At 45.8% G+C, this 26,845-nt stretch overlaps 1 protein-coding gene across 2 annotated transcripts in view; it reads right to left on the bottom strand.

Annotated features, from left to right (window-relative positions):
- ASTN2 (astrotactin 2) overlaps positions 1–26,845 on the bottom strand; it is an 881,037-nt gene that overhangs the window by 652,470 nt on the left and 201,722 nt on the right. The window lies entirely within an intron of this gene.

Here is a 26,845-nt window from a genome sequence, read left to right on the forward strand (position 1 = left end):
TCCTAAATAAAGATGTATACTATTTCTGGGACTTTGGAAAGGCTGAATTTTTTGAATTTCACAATTTAGTCAATTCAATACAATGACAAGCCCAGCAGGGTTTTTCCTAAAGTAGAAGTTTATCTTAATGTCCAGGTAGAAACGTTAAGAGAAAAGAACCAAAACATTTGTGTAAGAATAATGAGGCAGGCACTGCCCAATCTGATGTCAAGACCTTATAGAACTAGAATAATTAAGAACATGTAAACAGAACAGGGATCAGTATGTAGGCCAGTGAAAAGGAAGAGAGCTCAGGAATTGGTCCTCACCCACAGAGGGGCCTGTTAAAGGACAAGTGGCATTATCAATCCGTAAGAAAAGTGGGACTCTTTCGAGAGTGGATAGAACAACCACTTATCCTCATGAAAAAATACAGCTTATTAGACCGGTAAATCATCACATACACAAACAATATGCCTTTATCCATAGATAAAGACCCAAGCGTAACAAGCCAAACCTTAAGAATTTAAAATCAAATTGGGGCGCCTGGGTGGCTTAGTCGGTTAAGCGTCCGACTTTCGCTTAGGTCATGATCTCGCGGCTCGTGGGTTCGAGCCCCGCGTCGGGCTCTGTGCTGACTGCCAGCTCAGAGCCTGGAGCCTGTTTCAGCCTGTGACTCCCTCTCTCTGTGACCCTCCCCTGCTCACGCTGTCTCTCTCTCTCTCTCTCCTAGAAATAAATAAAAACAAAAAGAAGAATTTAAAATCAAATTCGGGAGCATCTTTAAGACATTAGGATGGTGAGAGATTTCTCCCCTAAGTCACAAGAAGTATATGCCAGAAATAAAAATAATAATTTTGTAGCATTAAAATGACAATCTTCAAAATGAGGAGGTTAATTCTCTTAACAAAAGGAAAACATAAGTCAGAGATCAGAAGAAGTTATTTTCAAAATGACCAAAAGCAACTTATTTTTTATATGATTGTTATCAATATTTATAAAGTACTTCTACTAATTAATAAGAAAAAAATTAGAAAATTGTGCAATGGATGGAATCAGGAAGTTGGCAGAAGAAAACTCGATATAAAAAAAGATGTTTAACCTCATTAGTAATCTCTGACATGCAAATTAAATTAGCTTTGAAGTTATAATTTTATATGCTGCAGATGGGCAAAATGTAAATCATCTGATAATAAGTGTTTTTGAGAATTTGGGAAAGTGGTACTTTATATACTGCTGGTGGGTGTGTGATAAAATATAAAATTGAAAAGCATGGAGATCATTCCCAGATATGATCATGACAACTATACATGAAGCAGACGTATAAACACTCAAATAGGAGGGAAACACAAATGTTAGGGTAGTGAGGAATGGAATCAGTGGTGATAATTTAGCTGTGTAATTTAATATTTTACTTATAAAAAATCATACAGATACCACAAAATACATATAGTGTCCTAATTTGGTGTTAAGAACACATCATATTAATTTTCACTGTTGTATGGTTAAAGTAGCTCATAATTTAAAAGACAAATACATTTTCGAAGGACTTTTTTTTTTCTAAAGGATGCAATTTGGGGTGCCTGGGTAGTGCAGTCTGTTAAGCAACCAACTTCAGATCAGATCATGATCACAAGGTTCATGAATTTGAGCCCCATGTCAGGCTCTGTGCTGACAGCTCAGAGCCTGGAGTCTGCTTTGGATTCTGTGTCTCCCTCCCTCTCTCTCTCTCTGCCCTTCTTCCACTCATGCCTTGTCTCTCTCAAAAATAAATAAATAAATAGGGGCGCCTGGGTGGCTTAGTCGGTTGGGCGTCCGACTTTCGCTTAGGTCATGATCTCACGGTTCGTGGGTTCGAGCCCCGCGTCGGGCTCTGTGCTGACTGCCAGCTCAGAGCCTGGAGCCAATTTCAGAGTCTGTATCTCCCTCTCTCTCTGACCCTCCCCTGCTCACACTGTCTCTCTCTCTCTCTCTCTCCTAGAAATAAATAAAAAATATTTTAAAAAAATAAATAAATGTTAAAAAATTATAAAAAAGGATGCTACTCAAGAGAAAGAACAATTGATGTAAGGAAATGAAGACAAAGCCAAGGAAAACATGGTACTCAAACAAGCCTATAAAATTCGGTACACTTCCTAGAGCTTTGGCTTAAGGACAGATGCCAAGCATCCCAGCAGACAGCAAGCACAAAGAGGAAAAACTAGCTATCAGATTCACATGTCCATAAAATTAAAATAACCATCTGGCCAGAGAACACAGCCATCTTGGTTCCGATTCCTGAGTCGATGTTGGTATTTTGTACCCCGTGTGAGGTATGAAACAATACCCTCAGTGAGCCCCCCTCAGAAATCAGAGGAGACTGCAGCAAGGTTAATGGCACAGACAGTAACTGCGCAGCCCAAGGAACTGTTCTAAACAGGTTCTGCTTTATAACTTATTTAATGCCTACAACTAGCTTTATTTTATTATCACATTTCATAGATACGGAAATTGAGGGAAAAGGAGGTAAATAGCTTACCTCAATCCTATAGCTATGAAGTAGGAAACCGGGCGCAGAACTGATTCTGGCTCTCCATTATCCTGTATTAACATCATTACAGCAAAGCCTGTTTCATAAAAGTAGTTTGATGATCTCAGAGTAAGGTGGTCCGGGCATGCAGCTGACTGAATGTCGGACTTTTCCAGCAAGCACATCTTTGGAATTGAACCAATTCTCACTACTCTTACTTCTATCTGGGAACTTTCTGAGTGAGTGACCAAGCTATGGGTCTTTTTTGTCAAGAAATCAGAGATAACCCCAACTTTGCAAATAATCTTAGGGGGAAAAAAACTCAAACACAAACCTTCCATTAAAAAAAAAGGTACTAGTCTAGAAAGGAGTAAAACAAATTATATGTTCTCAGGCGCTGAACCAAGGATATCAGTTCTCACCACTGGGTATCCTTAATGTGGAAGGATCATGAATATGATGAGCAGAGCACACAGTTATGTACTAGTTGTGTTTACGGTATTGATTGTCGTTAATATGCAGAATCGCCTGTGTTCTCCCCACTTTCATGCTTCTTCTCTATGTTCTCTATACTCCCCTCCGCAACATACATTTGAACTTGACTCTCCTTCACTCCACACCCTCCAATAGCTGCAAATCAGACCCAGAAAATCCCAGCACTGCATCGTCACTGCCAAGGCACAGTGATCTCGCCCCATATTAGGTTCCAATGGGTTCTCGTTGCCTACACTTCTCGCCTTGTCTCACTCTTCTCACCCTACTGTGTCCCTTGTTGGAACCCCTCTCAACTTGGTGGAGTTGTGCCCTCTGACTGGCTGTCTCCCTGCAATAGCAGGGCCCCAAATCTCCTCACTGTTTGCTGCCCTACCCATCATCCACTTATTACTGCCCTGCAGGAAGGTTTCTATGAATGAGGTCCTGTGATTACTATCTTTCCCTCCACTGCCCCATCAGAATGTAAGTTCTGTGAGGACAAGGACATGCCCACTTTGATCACTGCTCTGTCCTCAACATCCACAATGTGTCTTGCACAGAGCAGGTGCTCTCACTGAGCATCAATAAACAGAAGGAAAGGAGGAAAGGAAAGAAGTTAATTGGGTCCTATCTTTATGATTCCTGGACACTGATTTAGACACGTCCATGCACCCAACCTTGGTAGAATCATGGTGTAGACTGGCTTTACCCGCAGCACTTAATGGCCATGAAAAGATGTGTGTCCAATACCAAGACATGTCATAAAAAAGGGCAGTGATTTCTCCAATGCCTCTCGCTAACTACTTGGGGTGGGGGGGGAGGGCAGGCAGATAACACTTGTGCCCTGGGAGGAATGGACCCAAAAGGGCAAGGGTCTCCGTTCCCTGTTGACAGGACATGAGTGGGATCCTCAGGGGCCTGCCCAGCCTGNCCCAAGACATGTCATAAACAAAAAAAGGGCAGTGATTTCTCCAATGCCTCTCGCTAACTACTTGGGGTGGGGGGGGAGGGCAGGCAGATAACACTTGTGCCCTGGGAGGAATGGACCCAAAAGGGCAAGGGTCTCCGTTCCCTGTTGACAGGACATGAGTGGGATCCTCAGGGGCCTGCCCAGCCTGGCACCAGACTCTTTGCACTAAGATCTAATTAATAAGGCCCCAGAAAAAGAGCAGGAGGGAGAATCAAAGCAGCAAGTGATCGCAGAACAGCATCTGCAAGCAGGAGAGGGCTGGGCCGGGCTGGGCTGCACCCAGCATCACCAGCCCTAATTAAGTTATTAGACACACACCACTGCATCTGGGGTGCTCCTGGGCCCACCACCCACGGAGAGGGCTGGCTCTGTGGGGGGCTGATGACTGAGCTCCTTCTGGCCCTCTCATGGCCCTGTATTTCCTTCTCCTTCTTCCTCTATTCTCTTGTAAATGTGGTAGACAAGATGGATACCATTAGCTCATTTCTTCTATTTATTCCACCAATATGGACTGAGGGCTTCCTATGTGCCAGGAAACCTGCTAAATGCTGGCAACGGAGTATCCATGAACAGATTTTAAATTCCAACTCCCTTAGAAAGAGCTGCACATATGTATGTATACATGTATGTATGTATGTAGATGTGTGTATGTGTGTAAATATCTGATATTTTATATATAAAATCATCTGGAGAGAAAGGAGCCAGCATATAACCATTTCTAGCTCCCACATGATGGAACACTGTCTCCAAGAGGGAAAATGGACTACATAGCCTATGACATGTCATCTGAATACAAGACCCCATTGTAATGATAGGAAAGACACTGGGAATGTCCTCCTTGCTCCTAAAAGGAAGCGTCTTATCTTCCTCATAATTGCCTCCCCTTTGTGCACCTCTCCCTTGCCCTCTCTCCAGCTTGCACACTCCCTCAATAAATCAAGGTGGCTTATAAGGACACGGGGAGCCCCCACCCACCCACTGTGTTCCAGGTTGCTGGGCATGGTGATGGCAGGGTCTTTCTGCTTTCCTTACACCCCCAGCCCCACCTCTCCTGCCTCACTGCGGATCTGTCATTCCTAGATCTGGGGCAAAGCAGTGTTTAGGGACCCATCTCGCCCCCCCCCACCTTTATTTTGTCATTGACTTCCTATGGGACATTTCCTTCCTCTTTACCCTTCCTCCTAAGGACACAAGATTGGATGGATGTTCCCTCTGGTCTCATTTAACAAGTAGGGGAACTGAGGCCCAAAGTAGGGCAGCTAAGTCAAACCAAACAGTGTTGGGAGCCATTCTGAGGCCACTAGTCAAGAAAGCTCCTGGTGAGGTTAAAGCAAGTTTGCACGGTCTCTTGCCAATCAGATGACGACCCATATCCACCCCCACTCAATTATTTCTGCTTGAGCACCGACCGCCAATGTACCTTGTTGATCGGTATCAGGAGTGACTTGTCCCCTTATTCTGGCCCTGGTATGATGACTGCACCTTGTGAAGGAACTTATTGTGGGAACTTCTTCTTTTGATTATGGGAACAGACACTGTGTCTCCGGCAGGTCCTGTTTCCCTCCATACTTTCCCTTGAGCTATGAACAGGCTAATGACCCTGACTCATAAAAGATTGACCTTTACCTGTATAATCCTATTTCTACAGTTGTATTAGTCCAAGAAGTTCATACAGCTCAACATGTAAATCAGCTAACCAAAAATGTCTCTCATGCCCTAGCTCATAGACATAAAACTAGACACAAAGGTAAATGCACTCACAGAGGCTATTCTATGTATTGGAAATGAGCTAAACTCTTTAAAGGTATGGCTGGCTCTCCAGTGCCATAAAGCATATAACTGGAAAATCAAGTCTTGCCTAGAGACAAAGAGCCTAACTTAGAAAGAAGGAACAGATAAGAGCAGAACATAAGTCACTACATATACCTTTGCTAACTGGTGATGTATAGCAGTCCCTTCCCTAAGGCCTACATTCTACAAACACCTTCCCTTACACTGGCAGCTGTGATGAGGATGAATAAGAGTATCTACAACTTAACCTATGACTTAATCTTAGCGTTATTAAAATGTGTATGTTATCCTGTTTTTCACTAAGAACACCCTGCTATTCTTAGTTACTCAACCTCACTATAATTGGGGTAGTTCTGTAAGGATACTTCTGTATAATCTGTTTCTGTACATTTCCCAAAATATCTTATCAGAGAACTATCCGTTGTAAATATTCCATTTTCTGATGCCATGTTAATGTTTGACCTATAAATAAAGACACCAAAACCAACAGGACAAAGATGCCTGCCTGGTGACCAGAAAGGTTCTCGGGGCTCTCTCACTCCCTCCCTCATCGACACCGTCCATCCTTCAGGGACCTCTGGACCTGGCTGGAGCTGGGCTCCCCCAAAACGGCATATCTGTAGAAGAGCTCTGAATGAAAGCCAGGGAGGTTCGCTCCCAGGCACCTGGGCATCTACTAGAGCATGCTAGCTCCTCGTCTGTCATTTGGAGCACAGTGGTGATCTCCCATTGATCTCCCTGCCCTTATTCTAATCTACCTTATGCTGGTATCTTAATAATCCTTCTAGGAAGAAAACTGTCTGGGCATGGTACTCCCTACTTGAAAGTTGCTGCCCAGGGTGTTCAGATCAAGTCCAAGTCCCCAGGATCGGGTCCCCAAGTTAAATTTCTATCTCTTTTACTTTTAAGTATTGATTAAATGTTTTGATTTATAAATTAAATGCTTGTGTCCCAGTCTGCTCCTCCTGTGCACCTTCTCTTATTCCAGTCATTCAAGATGTCTTGCAGCCCCCAGAATATGTCATTCTTTATTCTTTCTTGCAAGCCTCAGGAACTATGCACATCCCTTCCCCTACCCCTTGGGTTAAGTGATGAACTTCTTATCTTCAGAATCCAGCTCACAAAGCGTCTTCTGAGGAAGCCTTCCCCATCATCCTCAGTACATTTAAATGCTATTTCTCGTGTGTCCCTTGAATATATGTTCCTATTCACATTCTGGCACCTTCCCAGCAATAATTTATGGACTGCTCACTATGCACAGAGCACTGTTTACACAATTTACATAGGAGATATCATTGAATCTTCACAGTGACTTTTAATCTGGAGGTGCTCATACACTTGTTTCAGAGATGGGGAAACTGAGGCCCAGAGAGCTTGGATGACTTGTCTCTGGTCACAGAGCTGGGGACTGTCAGAGCTAAGAGTGTACGCTGGCCACACTGTCCAGTATATCTTACTGTTGTGATTACCTGTTTATCACACACCATGAACTTGACAAAGTGTGAATCCCCCCAGAACCCCAGCACTTAACACTGGGACTTGAGTCTGCACAGACTGTGCACTTTGCAGGTGGCCCCTGAAAAATGGACATTTCGGTCCTGATTTCTTTGTTTTCAAAGCCTGCTAGACAGTGTGTGGCCACAACACAGAGGCGCTGGAGCCAGATGGACACAGAGACACAGGTCCTAATCCTAAGGACCTATTACATCCTGCAGCTTGAAACAGTTAACCTCTCTGATTCCCATTTTTCCTGATCTGTAAAACGGGGCTCATGATGGTAATACATAGGATAACCACAAGGATTAAGTGAAGAACGGCACAGAAAGTACACAGCATAGTGTCTGGAACTCAATAGACAGTGGGTACTCAACAGGTATTGGTTATGACTGCCATTATCATCCACGGTGTACCTTATCTTGATAGTGCTTTCTCTCTCTCTCTCGGTCTCTCTTTCTCTCCCCCCCCACCCCGTGTCTCTTCTTAATCAAGAGGCATGCCCTCCCAGCAAGACTAGTTTGGGGTCTGTGCAGGCTGAGAGCGGAGCATGGCCGCTCTGGCTCGCTAAGCCCAGCGCCCTCCTTCTCCATCCACACGGCCACCTTCCAGCTGTGAAATAGAGTCCCTGCTCGAATGGGCCCCAGAGCTGTCAGGGGGCTGCCAATTTCACAGTTCACGAGGCTGCTGTTCCCCCCTGATTAATGGGGTGCCAGCAGCCATGAGCAAGGCCATGACACTAGTCATACGGGGCTTCCCCCTTCTCCCCGCCTATGCTTCCTGAGGAGTAGAGAACAGGCCGGCCTCATGCATATTAATGCAGGGAGAGAAATGATTTTGTACTGCATGCCTTCCAAAAAAATAAATAAGGTTTCACCCAAGTCTCGTGCATTTCCCTCAGTGAACTCAGCATGCTTCGGGGAAGAAAACCACACACACACACACACACACACACACACACACACACGCACAAACACAGAACTATGAAAAACCGAAGACACTTTATACCACTGATCTGAGCAGAGCATCTGATGCCAAGAATGACCCAGGGGACACAGGAGATATTAAACCCTGGAGCACATATAGGGTTATTTTGAAATTAATCCAGTTCTACCCTATAACCCTAAGGGAATTAAAATGGATAAGGTCCAAACTCAGCAGGGCACATGAAGCCTGCCCCACCACCTTCCGAGTCACTGCCATCCATCTACACCATCCCTCAGCTCACACGCAGATGCTGTCTGCTCCCTCCAACAACAAACCAGAATCTGCTTTCACAGCATTCTCCTCAGTGAGGATGGAAGGAAAGCCCTCATCTCAGGCAGACCCCCAACCCCCCGGCCCACATATGTAAGCTCTGGAGAGCCACCCAAGTCGCTGTGCCTCTGTTTCCCCCATATCTGTGTAACAGAACACTCTCACTTTGGCTCAGTCCCCTCTCTGTGCTCACGTCACGCTGGCCTCTGGGTCACTGAATGGGCCACGCTTTTTCTTTGCAAAAGTCACTTCCTCTGCTCCTCATCTCTTCATCTGGCTAAACGCTACAGATCTCTCTGACTTTGGCTGAAATCCTCCCTCCTCAGAAAGGCCTTGCCAGACAGGCAAACTGAGGCCAAGCCCACCTCTCCTTTCCCAGAGTTCTCAGCGCATCCCCTCCCGGCAGCGCAGTGTTAAATTTTGGGCTTGGGTGATGGTAAGTAGGAATGGGTCTCGAAACCGTCTTCCGCTGGCGGACAGTGTATCGGAGGGCAAGGATCATCCAGCCTCTGCTCTGGCCATGAACGGATGCGTGAACTGTGGGGTGGTGGTGGGGATTACAAAACAGAGCACACGAAGAGCGGGATCTGTTTGCAGACAATCCTCAACACATGATCGCAGCTGACATGCACTGAGCCTTTTCTTTGCAAACGCACTTCACTGTGTTCTATGACATGTACAGCTCATTTAGTCCAGCAACATGGGGATGCTCGGTCTGACTTTCCCCATTTTAGAGATGACGGCAGCGGGAGGCTGGGGCATTTACTCATTTGTCCAGGGTTATATACGGCTAGTATTTGGAAATATCGGGGGTTAGCCAGGATGGCCTGGCTCTGGAGCCCACGTGTCTAACCACCTACAGAGTGATCTAATTTCTGCCCCTTTATCTTCCCTCTTGGATCTTTCTCGGCCCACAACACCCTTGCTGAAGGTGCTCTCACTCTCTCTCTCACTCTCCCCCAAAGTCTTTCCTAATTTGTCACCCCCACTCTCTCTGCTGGAAACCCACCCACCCCTTCCCAAAACCCATGCACAGACCACTAGAATTACAAAATGAGGCCCTTGAAATAACAATACTCTACCACCCTCTGGCCCTTTCTTTGATAGGACATAGCAAACCTCATTTTTTACAATGTGAAGAAAGATTCCTGACTTTACAGGGAATACTCAGAATACAGAAATTGCTTTCTCCCTCAGGGTCCTACAGGGACAAACACTCAGACTCCAGGAGAAAACCAACCTACCACCCAGGAGTGCCCTCCCCTCTGAGAACACCAATGCCACCTTTCTCCTGAGATCACGACAAGTTAAGAGATGGATAAGGGAGTGGAGATCTCACAGTGCACCTGACCATGCACAAGTAGATAGGTGGAGGTCCAGGGAGAAAGAAGATTCCACTCGGGCTCTATGGCATGCTGAAGGCAGGACCCAGGCTCCCTCATTCCCCCTTCATGCCCTCCCCTCTATCTCCCCATGCTTTCTCTTTGGAGAAAGAGGGGAAAAAAGTGAGAACCATAGGTACAACAAGGAGTCATTGCCAAGGACACAGCTGGATGGGACAAAGCTGTGCTGAGCCAAAGCAGACAGCCTGTCTGTCCACACTGGGCAAGGCTGCTCTCCCGGGGTGATGAGCAGCGCCAATCAGGCGGCACTTAACATAATTGTAATGAAGTAGATGCATCTGGTCTCCCAAGGCTCCATTCACGAGGGAAATGATGAGGAAGTGATGTCTCTCTCTGCCAGCCTCCTTGGGACACTTACCAGGCAGTCCAGGAGCCCGGAGGCTATACAAAGAGGCTTGAGACTGACCTCTGCCACCTATTAGCCCAGTTAGAAAGCTAGTTACTGGCATCCTTTTTCCTTTCTGCAGCACTTCTGTACAAGGAAGTACAAGTAGGTAAGAGTTTGCATGAGAGGAAAGTCTTCCTTTCTTTCTCTTAAAGAGATGCTGGTTTTTCTAATAACTTCCCTGCACTACACACACACCATTAGTCATGCTAGCTGGGCATAAGGCACTCTGTTCTGGCTCAGTCTCTACTGGTCCCATGCCAAATGTATATACACAGCCCCAGGATTCTGGTGACAGGGGCAGAAATGGAAAGATGTAGGAGTTTGGACCTAAAAGGGTCCAAGCTGCTCATCAGGCAGATGGGAAGACTGAGGCTTAGGAAGGGAAATGTGACTTTCCCAAGACCTTAATAATAAGTAAGACAGATGGCCTCTGAACCAGGCTATTCATGTTTTATTGTGTTTCATTCTTAAAATGACTCTGGAAGTCCAAGATTATTAGGAAACCAGTTTCACCGGTGAGGAATCTGAGACTTAAAGAAGTTAGTTAGCTTGTCCATGATCAAAGTGGTCTATACCCATGAATGCCCCATTCCAAACCCATCGTCCGCTGGCTGGCCACTTCCCCAGAAAGCCCTCTCATTATTTTTGCTTTGACTCATGGATTAGTGTGTCCTTAAATATTTTGGGAACTCAGGGGCACCGGGGTGGCTCATTCAGTTAGGTATCCTACTTCAACTCAGATCATGATCTTGCAGTTCGTGGGTTCGAGCCCCAGGTCGGTCTCTGTGCTGAAAGCTCAGAGCCTTAAGCCTGTTTTGGATTCTGGGTCTCCCTCTCTCTGACCCTCCCCCTCTTGTGCTGTCTCTGTAAAATAAATAAGACATTAAAAAAAAGATTTTGATAAGTCAAAAGTTGGTGAAGTCCCACCCCTGTTTTACATGCATTGGTGGGGTGCTAAATATTGAAGGGGATCCTGGGGAGATCCCCAGGTAAAGAACTTTTGTAAAATAAAGAACCGTTTGGGAAAATAATCTGTCATTCCTTGATTTATCTCTTTGCTAAGCTGAGCTATTCACAAACCAGGTTCTTTTGAAGCAAGACACACAAGTCCTGCTCTGAGCACATGGACTCCCCACTGTCCTGGACGGAATACGACACTTTGACGGCCTGCCATACTCACAGATGCCTGCTTTCGTGAGAGGCAGCTGCAGGTGCATAATAGACCAGAGGGTGCCCTGCTGGGTACGTGGAGACTCCCCTAGCCTGGCAAAGCTGGTCAGACCGAAGCACCATGTCTGAGCAGAGACAGCCCCACATTAGCCTGTGTATGGGGGTGTGGCCTGTGGAGGACCTGCCTGTTAGGATGTTAAACACCAGGGATGGAAAATTCTCGCGTAGGGTATTTGTACGTAGACACAAGGAGATCATCAGATGAGATGAGCATATCTCACGAGGCATGGAGTGGACCAGGAACAGAAGCCCAGAGGCAGCAGAAGCCATGGGCATACAGATGAGGAGTTAAAGAAAGGTCCAGAGCACTCACGGAGATTCACGAACTTAGCACAGTTACTTGAGGCAGAAACACTGCGCTCATTCTTATTACACCCTAACAGTGGCTCTTTCTCCTCAAATCCGGTGACTGTCCCCTCATCCTTCCTGGCCCCTGGGTTCTCCAAATGTGAAGGCGGCAGAACATCGGTGAAAAGCAAGCATTCACAGGTCAGACAGACCGAGGTACAAACCCTGGCTTTAACGCAAAGCAGGTATGTGATCTCGGGCAAGTTACCTGAGCTCTCCCAGCTCTGGCTGCCTCATGTGAAAAAAGGGGGGGGGGGCAATTAGAGGTACTGACTACACCAACATTTTTTTTGAGGATTAAATGTGTAAATATTTATGGAGTGCTGCTCATGGAGGCTGGCCCACACAGGCTAGCTAATATTCCTCCCATTGCAACTAAAAATAAATCCTCATCAGCTAACCCAAACAGCCTGTTCTTAGAAACCTGAACACACTTAATAAAAGCACTCAATGTCAGTCATTCATTGATTCATTCAGTCATTCTATTTACCCATTCGTTCCAGAAGTTATTTATTTGTTGTTTGCTCTGCATCAGGCAGTGTTCTAAATAACAAGCACAGAGCATTAAACAAAAGAGACAAAATACCTGGGGGGGACAGACAAGAGATGCACAGATATGTATAATGGGTCAATTGGTGACAAAGGTGAGGAAGAAAATGAGAAGGGAAAGGAGAATAGAGAGCGTGGTATGTGTACATGTGATTGTGTGTACTGTGCTATTTTATACCGGGCGGTCAGGGATGACCTCAATGATCACATGACCTATAGAAAAGACCTTGGGGAGGGGCGCCTGGGTGGCTTAGTCGGTTAAGCGTCCGACTTTCGCTTAGGTCATGATCTCGTGGTTCCTGGGTTTGAGCCCCGCGTCGGGCTCTGTGCTGACTGCTCAGCTCAGAGCCTGGAGCCTGTTTCAGTCTGTGACTCCCTCTCTCTCTGACCCTCCCCTGCTCACTCTGTCTCTCTCTATCTCTCCTAGAAATAAGTAAAACATTTAAAAAAAATTAAAAAAAAAAAAAAAGAAAGAAAAGACCTGGGGGAACTGAGAGAACAAGCCATGCAGATACCAGGAAAAAGAACTGCTCAGGGACAGAGATGCAAAGGCCCTGAGGTAGCTCTATCAAGAACAAATCCTTATATATAGTGAATAAAGAAATAACACAGTGCAGCACAAGGCATACGGTCAATGGTATTATACTAGTGCTGTACGCAGACTGATGGTAGCTATGCTTGTGGGGAGAACAGCATAATATAGAGGCTTGTCAAATCACTATGCTGCACACCTGAAAGTAATGTAACATTATGTGTCAACTGGATTTCAATTTTAAAAAAAAGGTCCCCTGGGTGGCTCAGTAGGTTAAGCGGCACTTCGGCTCAGGTCACAATCTCACATTCTGTGGGTTCATTCCCCACGTGAGGCTCTGTGCTGACAGCTGGGAGCCTGGAACCTGCTTTGGATTCTGTGTCTCCTTCCCTCCCTCTCTGCTTCTGTCTCTCCCACCCAAAAATAAATAAACATTAAAAAAAAAATTTTTAAATAATAAACTAAAAAATAAAAGATCATAATGTATCAAAGCCTGGCTACAAAAACTACAAAGATCATCTCCCAATAACCAAGAAATACTGGAAAACAAAACAGGCACAAAATTTTTTTTAAAAATTACAATGCACCAATAGCATTCGTATGCTATGTTCGTGTAATGTGCTAGTTTACAAGAAGCATTCACTTGCATAATTGGTTCTCCCACATTCTTGTGAAAATTAGAATCTACATTCTACCAATGCAACCCCTAGGGCTTACAGCAGGCTTCTCAATCTCGGCCATCCTGACACTCTAAGCGGAGAGATTCTTTACCATGAGGGGCCGTCCTGTGCCCTGTTCATAGGCGGGTGTTTACTGGGCATCCCTGCCTCTGCCCACTATATACTGGGAGCCTTCAGTACCTTTTCCCCAGTAATGACAAACAACAAGGTCTCCAGACATTATCAAATGTCCCCAGTAAGGAGATGACAGTGACAAAATCACGCCAGCTCAGGAACCACTGGCCCAGAGAAATGAAGTGACTAGTTCAAAATCTAAAAACCAGTGAGCAGATGAAGGTTATTAGGGGAGACCATCACCATTTATACAGCATCCAGGTTTTCAAAGCCAGCCTGTGTCTGTTAATACTGTCTGGGTATCAGGAAGAGAACGGGGGTGGGGCTGAGGAAGTATGTGATGAAGACAGGCAGTGGGGGGACAGTCTGCTCCATGTAGCTGATTGCTAGTCTCTGCTCAAGTATGGAACCGTGGAGCCAAGGGAGGAAGATGCCTCACTTCCCATTCTTTTTTTTTAAAATCTTTTATTTAATTATTTTTGAGAGAGAGAGACAGAGACAGAGAAAGAATAAGAGTAGGGGAGGAACAGAGAGATAGGGAGACACGAATCCAAAACAGGCTCCAGGCTCTGAGCTGTCAGCACAGAGCTCAATGTAAGGCTTGAACTCACAAACCTTGAAATCATGTCCTGAGCTGAAGTCAGACACTTAATTGTCTGAGCCACCCAGGAGCCCCCATCTCACTCCCCATTCCTGAGAACTCTTTAGAAACCAGACTCTTATCCTGGCAGGGATGTTGGCCACCCAAAACAGAATGGCTCCTGGCCAAGTTACAAAGATACTTTTGTCTTCAGTACTCATTCCACAGATGAGGACCCATGCAAAGAAGAGAGGAAATGACATGTTTAAAGTAGCATAGCTTTAAAAGGCAGAGAAGAAAGAGCAGGCAGTACATGTCCAGCTTGGAAATGCCAAAGAGCAGTGAACCCATGGGCTGCCACCCTAACAGCATCCACATTTTAGGAGTTGCACAGGAGCCAGGAACTGGGGAGGGGGGCGGGGGGATTATCCATATGTGCCAGTTGGTGGCCTCTCTAGCTGTGCTCGGGGGCAGCAGTGCATCTGCCTGCGTACGTGTGGGTATCCTTTCTCTGGAAGCCTGCACGCTCAGAGAGGGGCCTCAAGGCTCCGCTGCTTTCCGAATCCCAGCATCTCTCATTTCCCACACCAGAGATGGAGGGGAAGAAGGTCCTGCCTGCCGGACATCATAACCCCTCACACAGGAGACCCCCACTTGCTGAGCAACGGCTGAGGGAGAAGCCAGAAGAGCAGAGAACGAGTGGAGGTGGCAGAGCTAATTCAGCACTGTGTCCACCTGACTCTCCCCTGGGGAGAAAACAGCCCCTGCCAGCCGGGGAGTCCTTCCTTCATTCATTCATCCCCCACGATGCGTCAGGACCCAGGTCCACATGCAAGATTTGAATACAAAACATCGTCCCTTCAGAAGTGGTTTGACGGCCACCTTAAGGGGACGCCAGCTGGAAGTTAGATGGACTCTATTAGGGCTGCTGCCGACCTTTCCCCACATATGCACCCAAAAGAACTGGCTGTGCAACCTCAGATAAACCCCTTCCCCTCTCTGAGCCTCCATGCGCTGAATGCAGTGAGCATTTCAGACAAAGTAACAATAATGGTTTCTGTTTAGAGTCAAAAGCCTAAGCTAAGTGCTTGACAAGCACAACCGGCTCTCACAGCCACAAGCATCCTGCGGAAGGAAATCCCATTCCAGAGGTGAGGACACCGAGTCCTGGAGGTGTGAGCGACTTGCTGCAGTTCTCACACGTGGTGAACTGCAGGGATGACGTGTCTGGATGGAGAGCCGGGCTTCGAAGCCACGTCCTACTCTGCCGTCCGACTTCCCAAATGGCTCTTGGCGTCTTTTCCACGGAAAGCCTCAGTCTGGCTGGAAACACAAAACCCAAGGAGTTGGAGAGGATGAAGAATGGCGTCCTGACCTGCCACCAAAACAGGCATCGCTTCTGTTAAGGACGTGGGCCAGGCGTGGGGACATGTGCCGGGTCTGGACAGAATACCCTCCCCAATGAGGCGCTGTCACCCAGCCTCCCTCGTGTGCAGAAGGCCTAGCGCTCCCAGATTCCCCAGTAATCAAGTCTCCAACTCAACGGTGCCTGATGCATGGGCAGAAATGTGAAGTGAGACGTGAAATGTCCTGCTTTATGAAGATGGACAACTTAATTGAAAAATGTAAAACATACTCTGTATGCAAACAAACAAACAAAAAAAGAAATACATCTGGAGACAAATTCTACCCCAGAGAAGCCAGAGCACAACTCCTATTCTCTGGTCTCCCCAACAGCCTTCCTTCTGAATGTCAACTCCATCTAAAACCCTCCTTTTCATCCTGAGTCCAACTGCTTAACAGCTTTCCCAGAAACTAGCTCCCCATTTCCCAATGGCTCCCCATCTCACTCACAGCAAAAGCCAACATCCTTAGCTACCAGATCCTCATGACCTTTTCTTCAACACATCTGTGGCCCAATTTATTCTACTCATCCCCATACTGCTTCTTCCTATTCCTTGAACACTCCCAGCACACTGATGCCACAGGGCCTTTGCACTTGCTATTCACACTGCCTGAAATGTTCTTTCCTCAAATATCCAAGTGGGTTACTTCTTCATTTAGTACAGACTGGTCTTCAAATGAGTGAGGCCTTTCCTGAGGTTCCTAATTCCTTTCCTTGTTTTAATTCTTCCTCGTAGCAATGATCATGATTTAATATTATATGTTATTTTATATATTTATGCTAATAAAATGGATACTTATTAAATATCTATAATTTATATTTAAATATATATTTTACATAAATATATTTTTTCTTGTTCACCTATTTACAGTCTTCCCATACTTGAAAGTAAACTTAGGGGCACGTGGGTGGCTCAGTCAGTTAAGTGTCCAACTCTTGGTTTCGGCTCAGGTCATGATCTTGCGGTTTTGTGAGTTCAAGGCCCACATCAGGCTCTGTGCTGGCAGTGCAGAGACTGCTTAGAATTCTCTCCCTCTCTCTCTGCACCCCTCCTGCTCACAGTGTCTCTGTCTCTCTCAAATATAAATAAAAACTTTTTAAAAATGTACACAAACTTAATGGAAACAGACTTGTATATATTTTATTCACTGCTTTATCCTTCATGTCCTAAACCGTGCCTGACACACAGGAGAGTCCTAATTGAAGCTTGTGGAATTCATAAATAAAAACAATAAATGTACAAACGTTTCCTTATTTAACAAATGTTTACTGGGACTTTCTGACACAGGGGTGTCGAGCTAAACGTGCATCAAGAACTTTACACAGCCAGATCATTTAACCCAGTAATTCCACTCCTGGGAATATATCCTAAGAAAATAATACAGAATAGTGAAAAATAATACTAAGCCCCAAAATGGCTACTGCTAATGAACACAAAATAAAAAGGAAGCAACTAAAATGTTCATCAATAAATAAACTATGAGACAGTCGAAGATTAAATGATAAGCATGTCAAAACATTACAGCATAACATTTCAGGAAAAATATAAGATATAAAATAATAGATTTTTAACTTTCAATATGCAAAAGAGGAGAAGAGGGGAAAAAAGGAAAACACTGTCAATAGTTGCTGTCGCTACTGAGGCTTCATGAAAAACTGCTCATTTAGCCTTTTTCAAAAGTTTTCTACAATGAGCTTATAAACTCCTATAAGTAGGAAATACTAGAAAAAATAAAAAAAAAAAACAACCATAAGTGTGGATGATGATGGTGATTTACTGCATCCCAGGATGAGCAAATGGGAGCCAGATGCAGGCTGGGACCTTGAAGGAGAGAGAGCCTGAGCTGCATGGACTCTTTGTGACAGCCAGGCCCCCACTGGGTGATGTCCAGCGATTACAGTGGAGGCCAGTATGGGAGGTACGGACTCCCCTGACTGCTGGGAAATTGCTCCAGCTCTGATCAATCAGGGAACAGTCTCTGCAGCCCCTGACATTTATCAAACCTCCTTCACCCTCATCTGTCAGTGTGTGGTGGGGCTGCCTCTCCAGGGCACTGTCTAATCAAGTCAGAATGCCCCGAGTGTCCCTGGAGACCAGGAGGAGGGGGACTCTGAGGGAGAAGGGAGAAGGAGAGAGAGGGAGACAGGGAAAGAATCATGAGGGAGGAGGGGGAAGAGCAAACGTTCAGAGAACACCCGTTTGTTTTGCTATCGTGGCAATTAATGCTGGCAAGTGACATTTTAAGGGGCTCTGGTGACAGCTTTGGTGACATTCCTGTTTGTGATTCCATGACAAATCTCTGTCTATATCTTATTTTAGAGAGTGTGGAGACAGCTCAGAGGATGGCTGTCTGGGGATGCCGAGCTCCAGTTTACCAGAGGAGCGGCTCCTTTGGCCTTTGCCCAGCTTCTGCACACAGGCGCCAGAGCCGATGTCCATGGTCCATGATGGGGCATTGGGGGTGGGGGTGGGGGCTTGCACATCGAAGTGGAGAAGGCTTTGGTGAAGAGTCAGGGTCTGGTCTTCCGCAGCCTTGTGCACTCCATTAATTAGCGAGAACACGAATGTTCCACCATCCTGCAAGTGGCCAGTTGGGGTTAAAGGAAAAAGAAAAGACAGGGCACCTGGGTGGCTCAGTGGGTTAAGTGTCCAACTTTGGCTCAGGTCATGATCTCACATGAGTTTGTGGGTTCAAGCCCCGTATCAGGCTCTGTGCTGACAGCTCAGAGCCTGGAGCCTGCTTCAGATTCTGTGTCTCCCTCTCTCTCTGCCCCTCTCTGGCTTGTGCATGCTCTCTCTCTCCCCCTCTCTCTCTCAAAATAAATAAACATTTAAAAAGAAAAGAAATCTTCTCAATTCTGAATACTTGCCAGGCTGGCTAGTTCTAAGGAAACTATTTTTTTTTTTTTCCAAACACAGATCTTGCCCTACTTTGTTTTCTAAGAAGTCCAAATGGGAAAACAGAATGGAAATGGGTTTAACTCAAAATTATAATCTGAGAATTAAAAAGAATGACTTATTGTGTCTCATTTCCAATCGTACCACAGCACCCCGAGCCAATGTCTACCCAGGCTTGTTTGAATGTGTCCCAAGAGGAGAAGTTCCTATGCCGAAGATGAAGAGGAGGAGGCCAATGAGGAGGTAACAAGTTGTTTTGCTAAATGATATTCAAGATGCTACAGAGATAAATGCAGTATGGTCAGACAGAGAGAGCTGCGACCTTGAACTCAAGAGATGGTGGGTTTCACAAAACTAATAGGCAACCGACGGAATGGGAAAAGATAGTTGCAAATAACATATCAGATAAAGGGTTAATATCCAGAATCTATAAGGAACTCACCAAACTCCACACCCGAAAAACAAACAACCCAGTGAAGAAATGGGCAGAAGATATGAACAGACACTTCTCCAAAGAGGACATCCAGATGGCCAACAGACACATGAAACGATGCTCAGCATCCCTCCTCATCAGGGAAATACAAATCAAAACCACACTGAGATACCACCTCACGCCAGTCAGAGTGGCTAAAATGAGCAAATCAGAGAACTCTAGATGCTGGCGAGGATGTGGAGAAACGGGCACCCTCCTACACTGTTGGTGGGAATGTAAACTGGTACAGCCCCTCTGGAAAACAGTGTGGAGGTTCCTCAGGAAACTAACACTAGAACTCCCCTATGACCCAGCAATAGCACTGCTAGGAATTTACCCAAGGGATACAGAAGTGCTGATGCATAGGAGCACATGTACCCCAATGTTCATAGCAGCACTCTCCACAATAGCTAAAACATGGAAAGAGCCTAAGTGTCCATCAACAGATGAATGGATCAAGAAGATGTGGTTTATCTATACCATGGAATACTACATGGCAATGAGAAACAATGAAGTCTGGCCATGTGTAGCAACATGGATGGACCTTGAGGGTGTTATGCTGAGCGAAATAAGTCAGGCAGAGAAGGACAAATATCATATGTTTGCACGTATAGGAGGATTAGGAGGAACTTGACGGAGGAACAAGGGGGAGTAGAAGGGGGGAAATGATGGGGGAAAGGGACAGAGGCAAACCATGAGAGACTCTTGAATGCTGACAAAAACTGAGGACTGATGGATGTGGGGGGGAGGGGGGATGGGCATGGAGGAGGACACTTGTGGGGATGAGCACTGGGTGTTATGTGGAAACTAATTTGACAATAAACTATTTGTAAAAAAAAAAAAGAGAGAGAGAGAGAGAGAGATGTGGGTTTAAGGAGAGCTTCATCCCAAACTCACTCTTTGTCATGGGGGTGGAGTGATTTAATTTCTCTGAGCCCTGGAAGGTTCTGTATCTCCAAGCGTTCAGGAACACACAGAGCATCATATAATGTTTATGAAGCCATTCTATAAATGTTAAAGGACTCTATAAAATAAAGCGGCTATTACTGTTTTATACCCCTCTAAACTGTGAGCTTCTAGAAGAAAATGATTTTCCATTGTGCTTTGTCTCTTCTGCATTAAATGCAAGGTCTTGCATGTAGTAGGTGCTCAGTAAACACCTGTTAAATAAGAGAATGAGGGGTGTCTGGGTAGCTTCAGTCGGTTAAGCCTCTGACTCCTGACTTTGGCTCAGGTCATAATCTCAGGGGAGTTCAAGCCCCACACTGGGCTCTGCACTGATAGCACGTAGTCTGCTTCGGATTCTGTCTCCCTCTCCCTCTACCCCTCCCAGCTTGCTCTCTGCCTCTCTCTCAAAATAATAAAAAGAAACTTAAAAAAAATATTTTAAAAAATAAAATAAAATAAATAAGTGATTGAATGATTGAGTAGTGAAGGAAAGGTATACCCCACCCCACCTCACCCCACCACCGGAAAGAAAAAAATGCAGGCACTAAGGCATCAACCCATTTCCCTCTAAGACAGCTGCTACAGGTGCAAAGAAGATAGAAATTACACCAAACAGCCTTTGGTGCATTTAAAAAAAAATTTTTTTTTAATGGTTTATTTATATCTGAGAGAGAGCGAGACAGCGTGAGCAGGGGAGGGTCAGAGACAGAGGGAGACACAGAATCAGAAGCAGGCTCCCGGCTCTGAGCTAGCTGTCAGCACAGAGCCCGACGCGGGGCTCGAACCCGCAAACTGTGAGATCATGACCTGAGCCGAAGTCGGACGCTTAGCAGACTGAGCCACCCAGGCGCCCCCAGCCTTTGGGGCATTTTGCAATGCAGACTCCAAAAAGAACTTTCAACAAGGAGAGGGGAGAGCCAGTTGGTAACATGAAGCCAGGGCAATTTGGCATAAGAACATCATATCCAAAGTTTTCATTTTATGCTAAAGAAACTATGTTTCAAAAACAATCTTATGTGTAATCCCAATGTATGAGCCAGCTAAAAGCAGTTCAGCTGTGGTGAAAGCAATCCCGTCCCTCCCTCTCTCCTCTGGGCCTCAGGGCGCCTGGCAGCATCGGCCCTGACAAATGGGAGCTGTGGTCAGGAAGTGAGTTGCCTCATGCTCTTGGAGATCCTCCCTCTGGGGCTCCAAGACACCAGAGAAGAAGAAGGCGTTGCGCTGTGGCTTAAAGGATGGGTGGATTTTTCCACGGAGTGAACAAAGCAGGAGACAGTTCCGGGAGACAGGGGACGGAAGAGAGAGTGTCCCATATGAAAGAATATACAAAACACACATACGAAAAACACAAAGGAATGCTAGTTTCAAGAGGAAGGATAAAGACGATGGGATCAGTGGGCCATGATGTTGGGTAAATGACACCAGTGGGTCAGTCACAGGGACAGCAGGGATAAGACGTAAAGCCCTCACGTGGGTCACGACTGTCTCATGTCCCATCCCAAGTTCCTCTGCCTGAACCTCACGCTGAGTACCTTGAATTATCCTCCTCCTTCATATCTCCAGGAAAAAGGCACCTACAGGAAGCTATCAGAGATCCAGTGACCAGGGACCTTTCCCCCTGGGGATCCGAGTATAATACACCCTCCCTGAAGTTTAGGAGGTCTTTGAACTTCAGGACAAGACCCATTCATAAACTGTGAAACCAATTTATCGGGCCATACCCGCATCAAAAAGATGACGTAAAAAGAACAAAATATCAGAGCATGCCACACATAATAAAGATAAGTATATTTCTGCAAAACTTATTTTAGAGAGACACACACACATACATTCTGAGAGATACACACACACATTCCTACCTATACATGTGTGGCCTCAGTGCAAAATCTATTTCTCACTGTGGCTGGTGTTCAATATTTTTGATGAACACAGCTCCAAGAGACTTAGCTTGCTAGCAGCTTAGCTCATGCCTTACCTCTCCTGCTCAAAGAAATGAACAGGATTAATGCACACAGTGTTGTCTTCAGAGCTTGCTGGGGTTTGCTGGGTTCAAATTCTAGCTCCACTACTTTTAGCTTGTATAACTCAGATGATCTCCAAATTTCCACAAGAGTAATTTCTTCCTCATGAGAGGGGTGGGAAGAGTCAACAAATCCTTGATTTAAAAATACTAAACAAGGCTGGTCCAGTTCAGAAAAAGGTTAATAAGGAGTCCATGCAGAGTTACCAGCCTGTGGAAAGGCACTAAGATATCCGTCTCTTCATTCCTTCATTTATCCATTCCTCCATCCACTGGTGCAAACCCTATTGTATGCCAGACACTCCGTTAGGCATAGAATAAACCAAACACACCTGGTATACGACTCCATGGAACCCCGAATCCAGTGGGAAAATTAAAGCAATTAATTAATACATCCAAATAATTTAAAAATTACTATTACAGAAACCAACAGGGGAGTTGATAGAAGGCAAAAGAAGAGAGCTCACATGGAGAAAAGAGCTTTGTCTGATGAGGTGATATTTTTTTTAATGTCTATTTATTTTTGAGAGAGAGAGAGAGACATACACAGAGTGCGAGCAGGGGAGAGGCAGAGAGAGAGGGAAACACAGAATCTGAAGTAGGATCCAGGCTCCGAGCTATCAGCACATAGCCCGATGCGGGGCTCGAACTCACAAACTGTGAGATCATGACCTGAGCTGAAGTCAGCCACTCAACCAACTAAGCCACCCAGGCACCCCTGATGGGGTGAGATTTAAGCTGATGCTAGAATGATGAGAAGGAGTCAGCCATGACAGACTGGGGAAGGAAAGACTGGGATTCTTCTGGGCAAACATAAATCATGGCTATGCAAAGGGCCTGTGGTGAAAGCAACTCAGTAAGGTTGAAGAACAGAGAGGAGGCCATTGGCTGGAGTTTGGACACTGATGTCAACAGCAGTGAGAGCTCTGGAAAAGCTTTCACATGAAACTCTGTGACCAGAGAGATCAGAACAGTTGAAGGTAGGCATGGGTGTGAGAGGATGAAGTACTTAGGGATGCCAAGAAGACTGATATGGCTTGAAGAGGAAATGGGTGGGCAGAGGTGAAGCTGAGGGGGTAGAAGTTTAGACTAGACCCTCTGCATGAAGAAGTTTGAACATCAAGACATCTGAATGAGGTGCTGAGTACCATAAGCTCTGAAATTTTAGAAAGCACCTCACAACGACACGACATTTACATGGCATTCACCTGGGGGCATCAGGAGGGTGAGTTAATAAACAGTTTTCCAGTCTTCTCTCACTCTAGAGTATTCTATTGACACCCAGTGAGTCCCCTGTACCCTTGGGAATCTCTCAAAACACGGAAAAAAAAATGGGATCTCCCTGTTGCAAAGTCCCTTCTAGAAGCCAAGTCGGAAGTCCAGATTTAGTTTGTAGCACTTCCTGCCTCTAAGAACAGATGTTAATTACCTCTTTTTCTTCCCTGATTTGTGGGTGAAGCAAGTTCATGGTTGCTATGCTTTAACTGTCCCTGGGACTGCAAGAGCTTGGTGCCTTCCCAAGGCCACAGAACTCAATGTGGGGAGTTGTGTCCATATCCCTGCTCTGCCCCTTATCAAGACCATTCTCATGCTGGAATTTTAACCTGGCTCAGTCACTTTCTGGCTGTGTGATGCTGCATGGGTGACTCAGCCCCACTTTGCCTCAATCTCCTGTTCCGTAGAATGGCAGCAACATTGGTACACAACTCACAGGGTTACTGGCGAATATGGCGTCATTCAAGGAAAATTCTCAAAACACAAGTTGTATAACCAAGTAAAGGTCTCTGTCTCTATTTCCCTCTCTCTCCTTCCTTCTCTTCCTTCCATTACAAACAGCATTCATTTTTTTCCACTATAATAAAACCAAATTAAGAAAACCCAATACCCATTCAGCCATCTCCTACCCTATTCCTTGATAAGGTGATAAATTTGTTACTTTAATTTCCTTGAGCTTTCATGCATAATATTCAGAGAAGGGAAACATAAATTTAAGGAGGGATAAGGAGAAATGGAATTGAAATCTATCAAGTTTCCGTTATATACCAAACACAGTGCTGAGTGCTCACATGCTGACATGATTAAATCCACAGCAATGTGCTAAGGTGTATCAGCAATGATATTCAAAATTCCTGAGCATTTCTAAGGCAGAGGCACCAACTAGCAAGACAGGACGCCAGCCATGATACCAGAGAAGGACCCTAAAACCTATCCCATTCCTGGACGGTGAGAGCTTCAGGAGGATTCCTGGGGAGGGGCTGGCATGGCCGGGAAGTAGAAGGACCCTGGCGGAGCTCAGAACAGTGAGCTACTTACCAGCTGACACAGAGGAAGTTCAAGATGGAACAGAGGCTGTGGCCACACGGGTGTGCACCTGCTGAATGTGAGACCTGCTCAGAACACCACTCCCGGGGTCTGGAAACCTGAGCAGTGGCCCCCTTGGTAATGAAACTTTCTCCCTCTGCTCTCCAGAGTGTTTCCTCTATCATCTGCAAGGCCAGGCTGAAAAGCAGGCTGACAGGGCTTGAGAAGAGTGAGGGAGTTTGAATTTATAAGGCAAATTCCAAGTGCCAAACATGTAGCTGGGATTAGCCTTTGGCAGTAGCATTTCGAAAGGGCTATGGGATTACTTTTGTCCGGGTTGCCCAGCCTCTGAAGAGGTGTCCGCTCTTGAAGAAGCCGGTGGCTGGTCCCCGGTCACTTCATGAAAGACAGCACCTCGCGGGTCTCTCCGGAGGGTCGCCTGAGGCGACAGAGAGCTCATGTGGTCTGAGCTGCTGTTAGATCTTCTACAATCTGTCAGTGAAGCCATCCCTCTCCTGTCCAGACAAAGAGAACCAGGTGCTTAGGGACCGCAGCGCTGCAAGAACAGCCCTCCCGACAGGCATAGTGACCAAGGTCCTGTGTGGAGTCACCCAAAGTGTGCTCTCTCCACTCCCATCCTGCCTAGACTTCTCCCTCACCCACCCCTATCAGACTGAAGAGCGGCTGGATACAGTCATGAAGGGCTTTGTGGTGTTTCAAACTGTACTTTGTTTTAAAGTCTAGACAGGGTTTACGTTTTTTTTTAAATTATTTTTAAAAAAAGGGCGCCTGGATGGCTCAGTCGGTTAAGCATCCAACTTCAGCTCAGGTCATGATCTCTTGGGTCTTGAGTTCGAGCCCCGTGTCAAGCTCTGTGCTGACAGCTCAGAGCCTGGAGCCTGCTTCAGATTCTGTGTCTCCCTCTCTCTCTGCCCACCCCCCCCCCCACTCTGTCTCTGTCTCAAAAATAAACACTAAAACATAATTATTTAAAAAAAAATAACATGAGTCAGACAAAAACAGCTGAGGCGAAGGCAGGGCCTTCCAGGGTGGTGAAGAGGTTTCCCCAAGGCCATTCTACCAGAGAACCAAGGAGCGGGATTTAATTCAATTTGCTCTTCTCTGATTCTTGGAGGTGAGAGGAAGGGAATGTCAGTAAACACACAGTTCAAAGACAGGAGTGACCATGGAGGACAAGGGAGATATCGGAGACCATGGTGGCTGGAAGGTAAAAGGAGACTGGAGATGAATACTGGGCCTACGTCAAGGACACTCTGGAAGCCCAGCTAAGACCAGGGTCATGAGGTCTACAAACAAAGCTTTCAAAGGTTCAACACCTACCATGTGCCAGACCCTGGGGAAGGTACTGTGCACACATTTTATTTTTATATTGAATCTTTCCAGAACCCTTCAGTGAGGAAACTGAGATTCGGAGGACTGGATTCCCATTTTTCCAAAGTCACCAGTAAATGAAGCGGGCAGGATTTGAACCCAGATCCAGGTGACACCAGAACCTGTGTTCTCCCCTGTTGTCTCACTCTCTCCTCTCTGCAGGGCTCTAGGCTTGACAAAAATGTCTCCTGGCAACACACCCTTAATGTCCTTGTTAGCCCACTGAGCACAATAGGAAGAGGGGTCGGAGAAGAAGGACTCTGGAAGCAGAGGAGAAGGATGTTGCTGGCGGAAGCCGTGAGGGCTCCCTCCAGCTCACAAAAAGGAAGGGGTCAGTGTCAGCATGGGGGTCTCCAGGCCAAGCCTTTAACAGCATCACAAAGACAATGAGGAAGAAAGGGCAGAATGGTCCGTTTGCAGCATTTACAAGAAAAGAGCCAAATCCCATCTATAAACAAACTGGTGCCACAGACACTTAACAAAGACAGATAGGAACACATTCTATGCTCATGTCCAAATAATCAATTGGCCTCCAACTTCTGGGAAATGGGTCTTTGCAACGGGTTGTATAAAAAAGGGTGAGAGGTTTCAGTCACCAACAAAACTCAAGATGAACCAGCAATAGTGGCACAAAATAAATGTGATCTCAAGCGGCATCAACAGAAGCATTACAGTTGGCAAGAGGGAGGTGAAGTTCCCATCTGACTTAGCACAGGAGTATTCCCTCCTTGAGGAAGAGGACTGCTAGCTCTCGTGTTACATTCTAAGACGTGAAAAGTCAGACTCTCCACCAAGAAGACAGTGACCAAGATGGTGAAGTGTCTGAAAACTGTCATATGAGACTAGCTGAAAAAAACTGGGATTCTTTAAGTTGATTTCCAGAAGTTACCGCACTCCTTTCTGCAGTCAAATTTTCCAAGAGCTGCCTTAAAGAAGGAAATCAGATTCATTTTCTTTATGGACATGAAAGCCCAGAGAAAACAGATTTCAATTCAATACAAGGAAAAACTTTCTAATAGGAAAATGAGGCATCTTCCCACTTGAGTAGTGAGAAAGCCATCAAGAGAAGTAATCAAGAGACAATGGAGAGATGCTGACCTACTAACTTCT

Source organism: Crocuta crocuta, unplaced genomic scaffold, assembly GCF_008692635.1.
Source record: "Crocuta crocuta isolate KB4526 unplaced genomic scaffold, BGI_CrCroc_1.0 scaffold95, whole genome shotgun sequence".
NCBI lineage: Eukaryota > Metazoa > Chordata > Mammalia > Carnivora > Hyaenidae > Crocuta > Crocuta crocuta.